Source organism: Camponotus vicinus, unplaced genomic scaffold (genome assembly GCF_025532165.1).
Source record: "Camponotus vicinus isolate PSW18456_S1 unplaced genomic scaffold, iyCamVici1.0 SCAF_11, whole genome shotgun sequence".
Taxonomy (NCBI): domain Eukaryota; kingdom Metazoa; phylum Arthropoda; class Insecta; order Hymenoptera; family Formicidae; genus Camponotus; species Camponotus vicinus.
This window is the reverse complement of record NW_028141947.1, coordinates 17,827,174-17,843,020: the sequence shown is the minus strand read 5'-3', so window position 1 is coordinate 17,843,020 and position 15,847 is coordinate 17,827,174. Positions and strand designations below refer to the sequence as shown.

The 15,847-nt window shown below is 32.7% G+C and overlaps 1 protein-coding gene across 4 annotated transcripts in view; it reads left to right on the top strand.

Annotated features, from left to right (window-relative positions):
• Positions 1 to 15,847, top strand: part of LOC145961383 (ribosomal protein S6 kinase alpha-5) — a 34,007-nt gene that overhangs the window by 11,410 nt on the left and 6,750 nt on the right. The gene's annotated exons all lie outside the window — the stretch shown is intronic.

The window sequence follows — 15,847 nt, the reverse complement described above, 5'->3', positions numbered from 1 at the left end:
TAATAACAAAATATTGCTATCGCGCTTTAAACGTTTTTGAAAATTATTTTCTTATTTTCTGGTGAATTTAAAGTCAATTTTTCCTAGCAAAAATATCGAAAGAAATCATTATTTTTTGCAAATTTTCAATGTTTTCCATCATATATCTTTGTAATTAAACTTCAAATTAAAATTTTATCAAAATAAATTTCACTTAACGTTAATTCAAAAATATAATTTTGTTAATCTTAATTTTACAAAATTTAGTTCATAAAAAGCTTTACTTTTTCAATAGTTTGTAAGACGAGATTTATTGATGGTTTAACATTTTTGTTAAGGAAAACTCTTGTTCCCAAATTGATCAAAGAATTTTTTATTAAAAAAAAGTATCCGATAATTTAGAATTTATATAAAAAGTTACAACAGGTATCACTTAATAATTGGGAGAAATATCTTCTTCCGTATTCTTTATCTATGTAAAACAAAGGTCTATACAGACTGAAATCTTGGCTGAGTCACCAAGATAAGCAGACACGTAGAAATAAATTAATCGAATATACAGAAAGGTAGTGTAGTTTGTATCCATTCGTAAATATTATAGACGATCTAAAAATAAGCTTATCAATGAACAGAAATCGACGCATAAGAGTTTAATATTCAATTACAAACGGCATCAGTAACTTTTGATAATCTTTTTACTATTTTTCAAAGCCCTAAGGCACTTATGTTATAGACTATTTATATATAATGTTTTATGTGTGTGTGAAAAACATACTTACGATATGAGTATTAAATTGACTTTCGAATTGGAACAAAGAAAAGCGATATGAAAAGTATATATATATATATATATATATATATACATACATACATATATATATACATATATATATATATATATATTAGAGTTATTTAGGAATGAATCATAAAAGAAACACAAAAATGTATAAATACATAAAAGTATGTATATATTTATACATTTTTGTGTTTCTTTTATGATTCATTCCTAAATAACTCTAATTTCTCTTTATCCAGGATTTTAATTTTTATAATTCATCGAAATTTTATCAATACATATATAACAGACAGACTAAAATATATTTTTATAATTCACATAGGTCTTATAATACAATAGGTCTTATATTTTATGAATTATCAAACTTTTACATTCATTCTATCGCGCTGATATCTCTCTTTACAGATTTCCGTGCATCGTTGACAGTTTATTTCACATGCCACATATTGCGCGATTTTATAATACTTATTAATATTAATCTTTATTTTAATAACTTTTTTTTAATATATTCGTAAGTTCAAGTATTATAAGTAGTGATTTTTAAAATGTTGAGATCATAAAAATAATAAATTTAAATAAATTAAAAATAAATTTTTATTAAACATTGTATTTTTTTAACAAAGAAATATCTATGTCTAAAAAAAATCTTTCCTAAATTGGTCAAAAAATCAGTAAATGAGAAACACAAACGCAACAATGATTTATATTTTCTACACGTGTATTCTTTTGCGTCCAAAAAGAGTTCTTGGATATAAAAAATATGCACGGATACATGAAATAATCAGAGATTGAGCACGTCGCTGCAACGATATGCATACGTGAGATTTGGATAGCTGTATAAACAAGTTTTAATGAACGAATAAAGATGCTAAAATCTACACGTGAAGATATCGGGCAAGTGGCGCGAACTGAATCGATCAATCATTAGTAAGTATATACTTCAGGGAGATGAATTATTGATACAAAAAGTTCATACAACTCTTATTTTATAAATAATATACATGGGGCTATTCGAAAATGAAACGACCAATTTCTATTTAATATATCCATTGTTTTTCTTTATTTTTACTTAAATAGATATGCATTTTTGTATATTTTTTCGCGTTGTCTACGTTATTAATAATGATGTAACTGATTAATTTTGTAATGTAATCTAAAGGTAAAAGAGAAGAGTTACAAATACCTAAATAAATTCCAGTTTAAAATCTCAAGAATTTGACTTTTTAGAATCATCACAGATTTAGTAGCAACGGTGATATTTTTCAGACACTTCATGCATTTCAGATTATCTCTTTCTTTCACATATATAGTTCCTTCTTATTTTTATCAGAAATCAGGTGCAAAAGGTCATATGATCGTCAAAAATGATACGAAAATAATATCGGTAGAAGCGCCTCAGTTTATTCTCTGAACTATGCACGATAAATTCTGAATATATAATATTTTTCACCGATGTAACGCAATGCGATTATCTTACCAAGAATCCCGAGTACAATTACGCACATTTATGTTTTTATTGCGAAACGATTATTATTAAGTTGTATTATTCGCTTGATCAGTGAAAATATTCTAATTAATAAGCGAAGAATTATTTCAAGAGAAATCTGCATATTTTTCTACCGCATTATTAAAATTATAAAATCAAGAATTACTAAACTAATTATATGATTTTCAATATATTGCTATATATATAATAAATTTTAAATATATTACTACATTTCAATCAATTATGACGAGCAACAGTATTACAATTTAATTGTAAAGCTATTCCACAAATTTTCTTCGTATTAATTTTCACGATTTTATGAACAAATACAATACGCAGTTATCATTGCTCTTTTCGATTACGACATAACTTGTATCGACTTCTTCGAGATAAGAAAAGACGATAAAGGCAAACATTAATATATATAATTCCTGGTAGGCTTTTATTCCGATATTATAGTCACACAAAAATCACCTCTATATGTATTCAAAACAAAGGCAATCTGACAATCTTGATTCTCGTATTATTAATTAATTTATCGTAGCATCAAAGATGAGAAAGTGCATTCGCGATCTAACAATAAGGTATCTTTTCGAAAACTAAAAATGATCTATGATTGAAAAACAGTTTTAAAAAAAATTATATTCAAATTATTTTCTTCACGTTCTTAAATATGAATTATACTTTCTATAAAGTCACGCTCCGGCTTCAATTTCGAGATAAGAAGCACGTAATATATATATAGCAAGTGGGTGACAATTCCAAGTATATGTTACGCCATCGGAAATTTTAACGATTGCTCCAAGCAGAGTCGGTGCATGTATAGCGGAAAGCAATCCGAGCTGTCGCGGATATGTAGTACCACTGTCGCGGATACATTACGCTACAGGAATCCGTTATCGAACGGACTAAAAGTGACCTCTCCTCGATTTGGGTTCTTGTAGCGGGATTTTCCGTTTATGAACCAAATAAGGGAAAGCCGATTCGTGAGAACGGATTTTTCTTTTTTTCTCTAATATATATATGAACATATTTTTCCTCTAATACATATGTTACAGAAAAGAAGAAAGCGCTAAAATGAACACGCAATAAAATCTACAATCTATTATATTTTACTTTTTCATCTTGTATTATCGATAATTTTTTATCAGTTTGTATATTAATTACGTTCTTTAAATTTAATCAATTTGGTTTTACACAATATTTGGAGAGAATCTCGCATAACTACATTTATATGTTATTTCAAAAACTCAGAAGATTAATTGAAAAGTCTGATTTTGGAGATAACGTAGAGTCATAGAGTACGTACACACCCTTTACGGTGAAAATTCTTTCCTATTTATATTTTCCCTCGGCGAAGAAACATATAATTTGCTGAATGCATTAGCTTGTTTGAATGCCTTTGGCATACTCGTCACTGTCACGCTTCGTTAATCCTCAAAACGATACAATTAAAAAAAGTAGAAACATTGATTTTTCATGAATACTGTTAGAATTAAATTGGTATTATTTCTAGGTTTTTTGTCTATCTCTTTAAGCATAAGATAAGAAGAAAGAATACACCAGGAAGAATGCGAAAGTTATTCCATTGTACTCGAACCTTTTTAAAGATCTTCTTTAAAGAGAAAAGAAGTTAAGAATATTGCCGTCATGTTGTCGGATTAGAAAAAATAAAAAATAAGAATTGTCAATGTATTTTCGGTTTAAAGATATCCACAATACACTTGTCAAAGATACTAAAATTGATGAATCTTCTTTATTGTCCCCTTTTCTTTTTTAAATTTATTTTCTTTTTACATTCACTTTCGAACAATACATGTATATAGGTAAAACTATATTTCTTTAAATTTATTCTTTTGTACTATTTCGTTTTTAAAATATTTTACTTTTACATTTTATTTATTGTTTATTTTCTTGAAAATGGGTGCCATAAATCGTCGCGTAAAACTTTTCAGATTTGTAAAATCTTTCAGAATTTATACAAACCTCTCTCGAAACACTGTTCGTTACACTTTCACTTGCACGTTTGTTTGCGTATTTTATCTTCCATTTCCTGTCCATAAGAGACGCGATCGAGTTATCGCGAAGATACCTTTCTGAAATTGGCAGCTGCCTCGAACCTTGGCGATATTAACGGTATTATCACGCGTCAATGGATCGCATTAGCATTAACTAAATTAGCAATCATGCGCGAAGTGTGTGCTTTTATACTTACGCGATATGCAAGTGAGACAGTTGCGTCGCATTCGTTTCTTCTGCGAGATGCACATTAGACGCGCACTTGCTCCCTAATGCAGATATTTTGCATGACAGATGCACGTGACAGTCACCCGCACCCGTTGGCAAAGATAGCGCACGGATTTGCTCTGCGTTTGGTATCCGAGAAATTAACGTCCCGGATCATTTTTATGACGAGTTTAATTATCATTGCTCGATAATTTCCGTAAATTGGATCTCGTAGAATCTCGACTTTTGTGAAGAACCGATCTCATACATTTGACAAGCGTCATAAAAGGAGTCTTGTAATTTTTAATAGTGCTGAAAGAAAAAGGGGAGAAATATATATCGAGTAGAAAATATACTTTAAAAAACGCTACACATATTGAATATCCGATGCACGTGAATGAATATTAAGATAATTTCGTTTGACACGCAGCAAAACATAGCTTAATCACGTAGCAACATTTGCATTGATTTCCTGTTAAACTATTCGCAGGCAAAAAAATGATAAAGATTGCCTTGTTTGCCCGAGGTATTATGTACGAACAATAATGCTAATTAATTAGCGATGAGACAAATATTCCTTGCGGGAAACGCGCGAATTCTCTTTAAACCATGTTTATTGTTTCCGTAATCGATAAGCGAACACGTTGTTTTCCCTGTAAATGAGTAAACGAGTGAAATTGGTTTAGCGTAGCGTGCGTAACTCGTTTAGTAAGATTTCGCGTAGATCGCGAGAGTAATGCGCCCAAGAGTATGCATATTACTTTCACATTTCACCTCGACAAACTTCGCTCGACAGGCTCTCGGCAAACAACACGAGAGTTGTTCGATTTTTAAGCCCCGTTCATTTTGAACTTGTTTACGATTAATCGGAATTTAGATCTCTCATTCTTATTTATTGCATTTTGAAATCGGTTATAAAAATATCGTGTTGCCGATTGTAACTCTTGCGGCAAAGTAATGAAATTTATATAAATAATTGGTAATAGAGGGAAAATGTATAGTATATTTTTAATATAATACATATTATACAGGATGTCCCAGACCACCCCTTTTAAAATGAAAATAAATGGCTTTTGTCAAAAATCGCGAACAATTTTTAAGTAAATCGGGTACGCTCTATCAAATGGTGATATTTTCAACTTTTGATTCCGACCGGAAATACGCCATCCGGATCGGAAGTTGAATTTTTTTAGAGGAACATGGTACTTTTTATTACAGATTCGAATTGTACGTGAAAAAATAAGAAACTTTTGTATCAAACGTTTTTTCTGAAAGTGCCTCTGTCAATCTTAAAATTGACCTTGAAAGTAACTGTGATGAACTTTCAATAATTAATATTTCTATTATTATTATAAAAATCGTTACATGGAATAGGATTTCTTTATTTAATTTACTGCGCTCTACCTCCTCACAAGTGCGTGAGCTCATGCTCAGGGACACCCTGTATATGTAAAATATTAATATAATATGATATAAACATGGATAGATAAAATTATCATTTAAAAAATTCTTTATTTGTGAAACTATCTAGCTGTTTATTAACAGTTGTTTACGTCGATCCGACTAAGTATCGCGATTTTATAAACATATTTTGCACATTACTTCATTGTGTTTATTATATTGCTTTATCGTTTTTGCATCTAAAAGTCTAAAAAACAAAGATTATTTTCATCGTGGAAAGAGAAGATACGTTGTTTTATTAAATATATAAAGAAAAAAACATAATCTCTCTCTTACAAAATATTATTATTTTCTATAATTATTTTCTTCATAATAGTCCTAATTGATTATTGGCAAAATGTAATACGTAAATTTACAAAAAATTAAGCATTGTAATATATTTCACGCATGAATCATCAATGTAATTTTTGTCTTCTATAATACACAATTAATTAATTCGAAACAAATTCAATCTCTTGATCAAGAAGACGAAATTAACGAAAAACTTGCGAATAATTCATGATTATTATTATAGTTGAGAAAAGACTGATGTGTGGGCATCGAATTAAGTAGGCCACGTGGCCGTTTCGGTTCTTGGCATCAATAACGAGGAAAACGGTTCTAAGGTCGCCAGAATCGTGACAGTTATAGCACGAACACTCGATGGTACCTTTCCATTTAGGTTCCATTATTTAGGACTGTACCGCGAACTGTTCTACATAATATTCTTCCGTTAAATTGAAGAAACGCTCGTCCACATATTAAATTAGAGAAACGCAATTTATTGTTAATTTGTTGCATTAATATATATTCAACAAATTTTCTTCACCTTCAAAAACACGTGGAAGCAAAAATGTTTTTGCAGGAATTTTTATTAAAATAGAGATTGTGCCAGATAAATCTCGAGATAGCGATGTATTTACTATTACAAATGTACATTTTTTTAAAGATATTTTTCATACTAATTCGTGATAAATCACGTGCCAATTGTCAGGCATATATTCGTGTGTATATGTTAATGATGCACACACGAGTATCTGTGCAAAAATCCCTGAAAACGTTTAAATTTAGCAACTGGTGTATGCATATAGCGCGCGTCAAGCGCTCCTCTATTTATAGAACCCGCATCGTGCACATGTGCGTGTGTACTCGACAATAATCGCGTTCGCGGCCACACTACATTCATGACATTCGGTCTAGATCAACCGGTTCTCGGATTGCGTTTTGCCGATAATCTGCCAATAAGAGTGCAGTTTAAAAAAACGAAATTTAAAATAGAGATTCAAGGATAAAGTTTCTGAGCAAAAGCGAAATAAATTAAATAAAGATATTAAAATTACAAAATTCTAAAAATTACAAGAGAAGAAACGTTCTTTTATTCGAATTATGATTTCTAGATGTTTTTTTCTCGGTGTCTTTTAAATTAATTATTTACATTTAAATTAAATATAATTTATTTCGCGCTTACATAAATTGTAATTGGTAATTAGTATTTATATATTGCTAGTACAACACACACATGCACACATGCACGCACAAGAAGAACACGAGGCAACATAATCCTTGACAGTAATGGACCCCATCAATATTAATCAGAATAATAATTTTGTTTGTCGCTTTCAATACTTTCAGAAAATTCAATCGGATGATTAAAGTTAAGAAAAATAATTTCTCTCAAGAATGAATAAATATTTATTTATTAATATTTCTCCGAATAATCGTTGTCTTAGTCTGATATATCCGTCTTAAATAATGATTTATCTTTATGGGAAACACGTTATGATTCATGATTTGTAAATTTAAATCATATGTACAATTGAGAATCTATATGTTAATTTTTTCGAGGAAAAATTTCTTACAAGACAATACAACATATCGATGAAAGTACACTTTTGCCAAACTTTTCGACATTTTTCTTTAAGTTTTTAATATAACCCAGTTTTTGATTGTGTATTTTGATTTTTGTACTTTTCAATTAAAATTGCCAAATTCAAAGAATAACATTAAGGTAGAGTTTGTTTGTAAAAGTTCATTTTAAATTCATTACCGAATAAAATTATGCAATAAATTTAGTTTATGTATAACTTGAATTTTTAAGAAATCTAATATTATCCGATCGCGAATTATGTAAAGATTACTAATCGGTTATATTTTCCAACAGTTGCAAACCATTTTCGGTATCGCAAGATTCACAATCACGATCTGAGAGTCACTGTATTACTATTACATAATTCTTCACCACACGCGTACACTCTTGTAATCACCGTAGGATACTTAATATTACCGTGTATAGTGTATATTGTGATAAAATATCTGGAGAACAATACTTATAATGAAGCAAGTTTCGTGGTTGCGCGCTAAAAGGGGAGAAAGAGAATCTTTTTGCAAGGCTTTCAGAGACTTAGGTTCTTGATGAAACGAATATCATATGTATTATGCAACATTAGTGTATCTATAAAAAAAACAAAAGAGAAGAAAAGAAGTCGGACGAATAATCGCCTTACATGGGTCGGGGAGAATTTTCCTTAGAAAATTAGAATATTACAGAGAATCCTTCTCGAGCGAATTATTCTTCGTTATCAATTATTTGCGTTATGACGACGACGACGACTGTCTATGCTCGAATGTCGCGGATGTTCTTGCGAGACTTGTCGATAAACTTGGTGATGCAACGGGAGAGAAAGAGAGAGAGAGAGACAACATGAGAATGACATGCACGTAATATACGGAACGGTCGTTATGTCACATCGCTGCGGAGTCGATGCGGTCGGCTTTCCTTCGGCATAATTACATCGTAAGGTGAATAAATACTTAACTATCACGCGACGACATGCGGCCTAATCGTGAATCTCAAGCGTAAGATGTTCGACTATTTACACGAAGTACACATTGTACAATTTCAATCGGGAAATCGAGTTGTTATTTTTCCCTTCTTTTTACAAATCGATTTTATAATAATACGAACTTTTCTCATGGAAATTTTGTGAAGAGACGTCTTATTTTATTATACAATTTTTTTGCCGTATCATATCGCTTTTCTCGCACACTTATTTTCCTATTTTTATTTTAATTATACGTACATGGTTTTAATTCCGCGCACAATTATATTTTCAATATATTATTCTACTATACATATATATATAAATCGCGCAATTGATATATTTAGCTAAACGCAGAAATCTTTTTAATAATAAAAACGCTTATCCAAGTAAATTTGATGCGCGGAACGTTTCAAGGAGATTACTTTGCTGAATATTTATTTTTCACCGATGATCGATGATTAATGACGCTTATGTAATACTAGTGATCAGGAAGAATCTTCAAGTTTTAAATCTTGGTTTTGATCCTTGTATCGTCGTAATGTCTTCTCATCATAGTATTAATTAATAGCATATTACAATTTTTTTAATCCTGAAAATTATAAAATGCTAAGTTGTACGTCATCATAAAAAGAGTATTTGCATTTTTAGATACATCATAAAAGATAAAAATCAGTATGGTATATATAGGAATTTGTATAAAAACAAATTGAAAATTTTTACTCATTTTTTTTAAATCACAAAAAATAATATGCATTATCACAATGATTGTTTATTGGAATATTAATTTACTTGATTTCATATCTTTTCACTAATCTGTCCACGCTCTAAGAATTTATCTGTTTTGATTTCTCTGCATTAAATTTAGCTAGATAGTCAATTTTGTGCTAAGCAACGTAAAGAAATGTAATTAAATTAATAAAATTAAAATTAATAAAATTATTTATAGAATGGGAAATACAATAGAAAGTACAATACTTTGATAAAGAGAGAAATCAACAAATCAATGAAATCTGAAATATCTTTCGAAATTAATAATGTATATATTTGTTCTTTCTCTCTCTCTTTCTTTCTTTTTTTATATTTATAATTTTAGTAGGATTTTTTTCTCGCGAAGAGACGTTCGGAGTTCATGGACTTGGAATCTCTTCTTGTCGTCTCGCAACGACGTCGCGCGCGACGGCGACTATTTTTTTCCCGCTCGTTTGAAAAATGTGTACCAGCGAGAGTAAACAAGCGGATTCGCGACGCGAGAGTCTAAATATAAAAGCGTAACGAATCAATATCAAGTTTGCCCCCGTGTGTCCGATAAGTATCGGAACGGATATCTGGAGCGGCTTGATGCACACGTGCGTTGTCCGCAGGTCTTGGGTGATCTCCGATTAATCGAACATCCTGGAGGGAGATTATCGAGCGAGAGAAAGAGAGAAAGAGAGAGGGAAAGAGAGAAGGAGAGAGAGAGTGCAACAACATTGCTCTTATCATGAGCGTTCGCGGCTTTGCATTTTCATACATCATTTCCCATATAGCGTATATATGGCACGAGTTAAAAGGAACATGACGTACATGCCTTTCGCATGACAGGAACATATTGTGAGTGCAATAATAGTACGAGAGTAATGCATAGTATAAGATAAGAGATTTCAATATAATTGAATGTATATTTCGCCAACTTTTAATTTTATTAATTCTCGTATAAAAGCTTTTAAAAGGATGTTTTGTACCTATTTTCAAAATATTGAGAATTTAATGAAAATTGTACAGAATGTCCTTACATATGTTTCGAATCTTCAGTACAATTTTTAAATCGATTCACTAAAGCGTTCACAAGTTATAAGGATTTTAATTTGCACCGAATTAACATGTGTTGTTATGGGAAACGTATAACCACGTCGATTCAAATGACAAAAACAGATGGAAATAATATTCAGAATTTGTTTAAAATTTGCAAAAGTGTAGTTTAGATACAGAGGAAATATTTGGTCAAATAATATTATACAAGTACTAACTGGTTAAAAAGATATTAAATATAATTCAATGAAATTAGCCATATATCTGACATAAGGTGAAATTCTCTGCCAAAAGTTAATCATTTCGATTAACAAATTTCGGAATATTTCAGTAAAAACGCAATAAATATTAAAAAATACATCTCTGCACTGTAGCTAAGATCAAATTGTAATATTCCACGCAATTTCTCATACTCAAAATACACCAAAAGTGGATATATTCGTCAATATTGATTTTCAGCTACTTTTTGCTGGGATTGTACATACAAAGCATCCTATCTTGAAACATTCACATTCTTTGATTTTATTGAGTCTATCAAAATATCGATAGAATACTTTCAATTCGAGATGAATGAGAACTTTCTGTTGATTCGTCTGATTGTTTGATGCAATGCGGCGTTTCCATTTCGCCCCTATTAATTGAGATAGCTCGAGTCTCTTTGCAGTCTCTCTCTTTCTCTCTCTCTCTCTTTCTCTCTCTGTCTCTCTCTTGCCGCACGTGTACCACCCCACACGTGCCGCGAGTGGAATGTATACGCGGAGCCAGTACAGTATCAAGGTAACGGTTGCGCCACGGTATACCTGCCATGTGGTCCATACTTCCATGATGCCTCTTCACCCCTTCTCCTCTCCTTTTTACAATCGAAAAAATGCAAAGGACGTGGAATGAATTCTGGCACTAATGGCCTGTTTACGCAATTGTTGTATTATGACATTCTCGAAGTCGTTGGCTGAGTAAAGCATGATTACAATCGCAATTGCAACTCATTAAATTTTTCATTTTATTGTTAGGTATTAATCTGCGCACAAATTAAATTTATATTAATTATAATCTAGAGAAATCGACTTTTTCAGAAGAGTTTGTAGAAATAATTTTTTAAATTATTATTTGCATTATATTTATATTAATATAATGCCTGTTATGATTAATATTCCTTTAAACATATATTTTTTTTCTTATTCGATTTAAATATTCGATATTATCGAATTAACATTTAGAAATTTATAAAAAAAGGCTCAAGTTACATTACTTTTAATTTATTAATTTATGTAATATATTAATAATCATGAAATTAAATTTCTAAATGTACTTTCGAAATCATTTATTCATAATTAATTTTTAACGACTACGTTATTTTAATTCATATCTAGTTAATGGATATTTAACATCATTATACTTTCAGTATATCGATATGTCAACATTGATACCGAGCTGATAATAAACTTGACGAGTTTTTAAAAATGAATATCCTAACTCGTTGTAGCAGGAATTATTCGGTCTCGTCAGGTATATGTGTGTTGTGCGTGCATGTGTCCGTGCAAAAGTCTGAATGCGACCGATGGTAGAATGGCAAACAGGTTTCTTGCGCATCGTGCAATTACGCGCACACGTATTGTACATACACGTAAATCGGGCCGACGTTGCGGCTGGCGAAAGAAAGTAGTAGGTCCCGTTACGAAATAGCGAGTGAATGCAGACTATCTGGGTCAGACAAAAGCGGAACTACTGCGGCGTGTACTACTCGCGGCTGCGAGATCGCTGCCTTGCTTCGCGTGGGTGCGTTTTCGTTGCGAATTAAAGAGCGATAATGAATGGCGTTTTTCAATGTAATGGTTACACTCCTTGAGAGGAACGACTATGATTGGTCAACGAGGTCTAGGAAACTATCCCGGGGCGATCAACCGTATTATTCGAAAATGCCAAAAGAGAATCGGACCCCTCTTTTCTTTTCCCCTTCCCCTTTTTCCCCGTTTTCGACGCACTTTTCGCAATTTTTTCGCGGCTTTCATTCCGAGAAACATTCGACGCGAAACCGTGTAACGAAATTTTAATCCGCAACGTTTCTCGATCTGTTACGTAATGATCCGGAATGACACGAGTACGGGAGGAACCTTGAGAATTCTCGGAAATCTTCATCTTGAAACTTGAAATGGACATTAAAGGCCTAATATTATTTTTCCCATTTGTAAGATTATCGAATCGATGATTGGGGCTTCGTTAGAAATCTGGCTTTCTCTCTACCATTTTTTTCTAATAAAGAGAAGGATATTCCGGACTCTCGGAATTATGCAAAGGCTCTTCCTACAAATACACCTTCTATCAAGGTAAGACAAATAATTTCGCAAATTTCGTTTGCGTATTTCTTTTTCGGCTTCTCGAGGCCTTACGGTACATCTTCCTCAATTGATTTTCCCTCGGCGCGATTCAGGGTCGAAAAAAAGGAGCTCATTATTTACGCGAGTAAGAGGGGGGCCGGAATGCCGTTCCAAAGTAACGGATAAGCGGATCCCCGAGTCCGCGAAGAAGGCCAGGAGTCGAATCGAATCGAGTGAGAGGGGAGAGGGGTGAGGGCAGATGAGATCGAAGCGATCTTTGGTAATCGATAATCCGGGTTCCTCGAGACGCTGGGCGAAATTCACGACGAAATATGAAATCGAAAAATCCGCGAAAAAACGCCGGGCTCTCCGACAAGTAGGTCACTCTCTAGGAGAGGAGCCGGGGGAGAGGGAGGGCGAGTGCGTGCGAGTCACGTGCGTTGCAGACGCATGTGAGGCGCGCCCGCGAGTTCGCGATGTAATCGCGAGATAGGCCGCGCCGATGTGGTCTCTTTTGTCACCTTGACACGCATTCTCTCCCGGCTGACACAGTCAGTGCCGGGGACGCCCGATGCTCGTACCACTCGTCATTTCCACGAACCCGAACATTGCCCGAACCGGGCGCTTTCACCGCTTAATTACCCGTTCTCGGATCTCGCTCGTTCGTCGCATTGATCGCGCGCTTCTGCGATTACGTAATCATAGATTACCTTTAACCCTGGGACATTACCGAGGATTCTAGAGAGGATTCAATCCCTTAGAGGAAGCTTAACATTGCTCGCATTTTTCATATTTCTTAGTTATGATATGTTAAAATATTTTTAGAAGTACATTAACAAGATGCGTAAGAAATAATGTCTGGCCAAATATGTGCAAGCATTGCAAGGATTAATCGATTCTTTTGGAAAAACACTTAATTATAATTAAAGTTCATTTTCGAAACTTCTCTCTTTATAGACATCAATGATTTTAGGCATAATTATTTTCTTTGAATGCTCAAATTCTTTCGCATTAAGCACGATATTAGCAATTTTCAAAGGTATTAAATTAAGAAGATTTTGAGAGATTAAGGACAAATTATAATTCTTAATGAGAAGGCTCATTAGTCTACGCGCTACTCATTATACTTATAATGAGAGAGTTTTTAAACGACAGAGTTACTTGATAAACAGCTAAAAGCCATTAAGAGTAACGACTCCAAATAGAACTTTGAATTAGTCTACAACGGTAGAATTAGTTTTCAAGTATCCTTAGCACGAGGAGTTCGCGTACGCAAATTGTCAGGGATATCGGGGATTCTAGCAATCGCGGAACCTGGTTCCACGCTCTCGCGTGAGATCGCGTTAACCTTCGGCGATAATTTCTTTGCACCGATTTAGCCGGATCTCGACTTCCTTTCGCCGCGTCTTCCATCTCGATTGAAATTCGCTTAGTTAAAAAAGATTTATAAAAGAGTATGGAGGCCTAGTGGAAATGGAAGAGAAGGTACAAAAGTGAAAGTGGCAATACTGTTTATAATTTCTTTTTTTTTCTACGTTGCCGTCGAATGAGTCAACGAAATAAACACGATAAAGGATAGTCTTATTAGTCACCCTTTCCTAATATGTATGTCTAGAGTTGTGTATTTCTTAAATAAATATTTGAGACATCTTATCACATATTTTTTATCATAATTATATATTATATTAAAGACGATAAAGGATAATTATTAGTTATCCTTTCCTAATATGTATGTCTAGAGTTGTGTATCTCTTAAATAAATATTTGAGACATCTTATCACATATTTTTCATTATTTTAAATAATAGAGATAATAGCTCAAAGACTTTATAATACAAAGGAAGCTAGTTTTTGGAATGATTTATGACAACTGCAACTTAAGGGGGATACGCTTTAACTATAACCGACTTATAAAATCAAAACTTATATTTCATTTCGTTTGCTTTCTTTCAAAAAATCTCATAGAATTTCTGTACACAATAAAGTAAGGCCTATAAATAATAGCAACATAAATCAATAAAAAATTTTGTGACTGCTTGATAAGAATCAATAGCTATTGTCTATCTATTATCCAAAAATACGAAAGGTCTTAAAGACTATTAGTCACCCAATCCCAAGATAATAATCTTGGGATTTTTTCAATAGCCATATTAATATAATACGGATGAATACATATTTTACTGAAGAAAATGTATATTGTTTAAATACGAATTTCTTGAAAAATAGATTCTATTTAAATCAGAAAATATATATTTAGATAAATTTTTCCTTGTGACTTATCGTGTCGATTATTTACAGTTTCTTCATAATTTTACCTTCAGACAAAACAGAAGATAAACAGAAATTCTGTAAATTTTCGATAGAAAGCGAGTAAAATGAAATAAATAATTGTACTTATATAAGAGAAAGCGGAAACGAATGAGATAAAAATGAATCGCGAGAAATATGATTACTATATATTATTCTTATTCGTTCAGTTTCTTATAATGCCTGTTGCGTTTACTACATGATGCAATTGTTTTGAAAATTATGTAACGCTGCAATGTAGAATCGCAAAGACATTTTGCTTCGGAGTAATATAAATGTTTAAAACCGTGTTATATATTAAGCGCTGCGATCCTTGCGATCGTAGGCAATTTTTACACGAATGTTTCTCTTAGATGTGTGCGTCCACTTTAATTAGAGGTGGCACATGTGTTATGTGTCACGCGAAACCTCCAGGGAGGCGATAAACACGGTTGCACCGAACTGCAGGCGTGCGGCGAATTGCTCACGTGTGCATTTTCACGCGACGCACCTGTCGATATTGACCGCGCATCGCACAGGTGTTGGTCGCCTTTGCACGTTTGCGACACGTCAAATAAGCGGCATTCCATTCCGCGCATCGTTTACGCGACATTCGGCGATTGCACGACGTTAGGTGTTATTGTATTTTTTTTCTTCATTTTCTCTCGCTCGAAAAGAGAAAAAAAATGCAATGAGTATCTATTTACTTC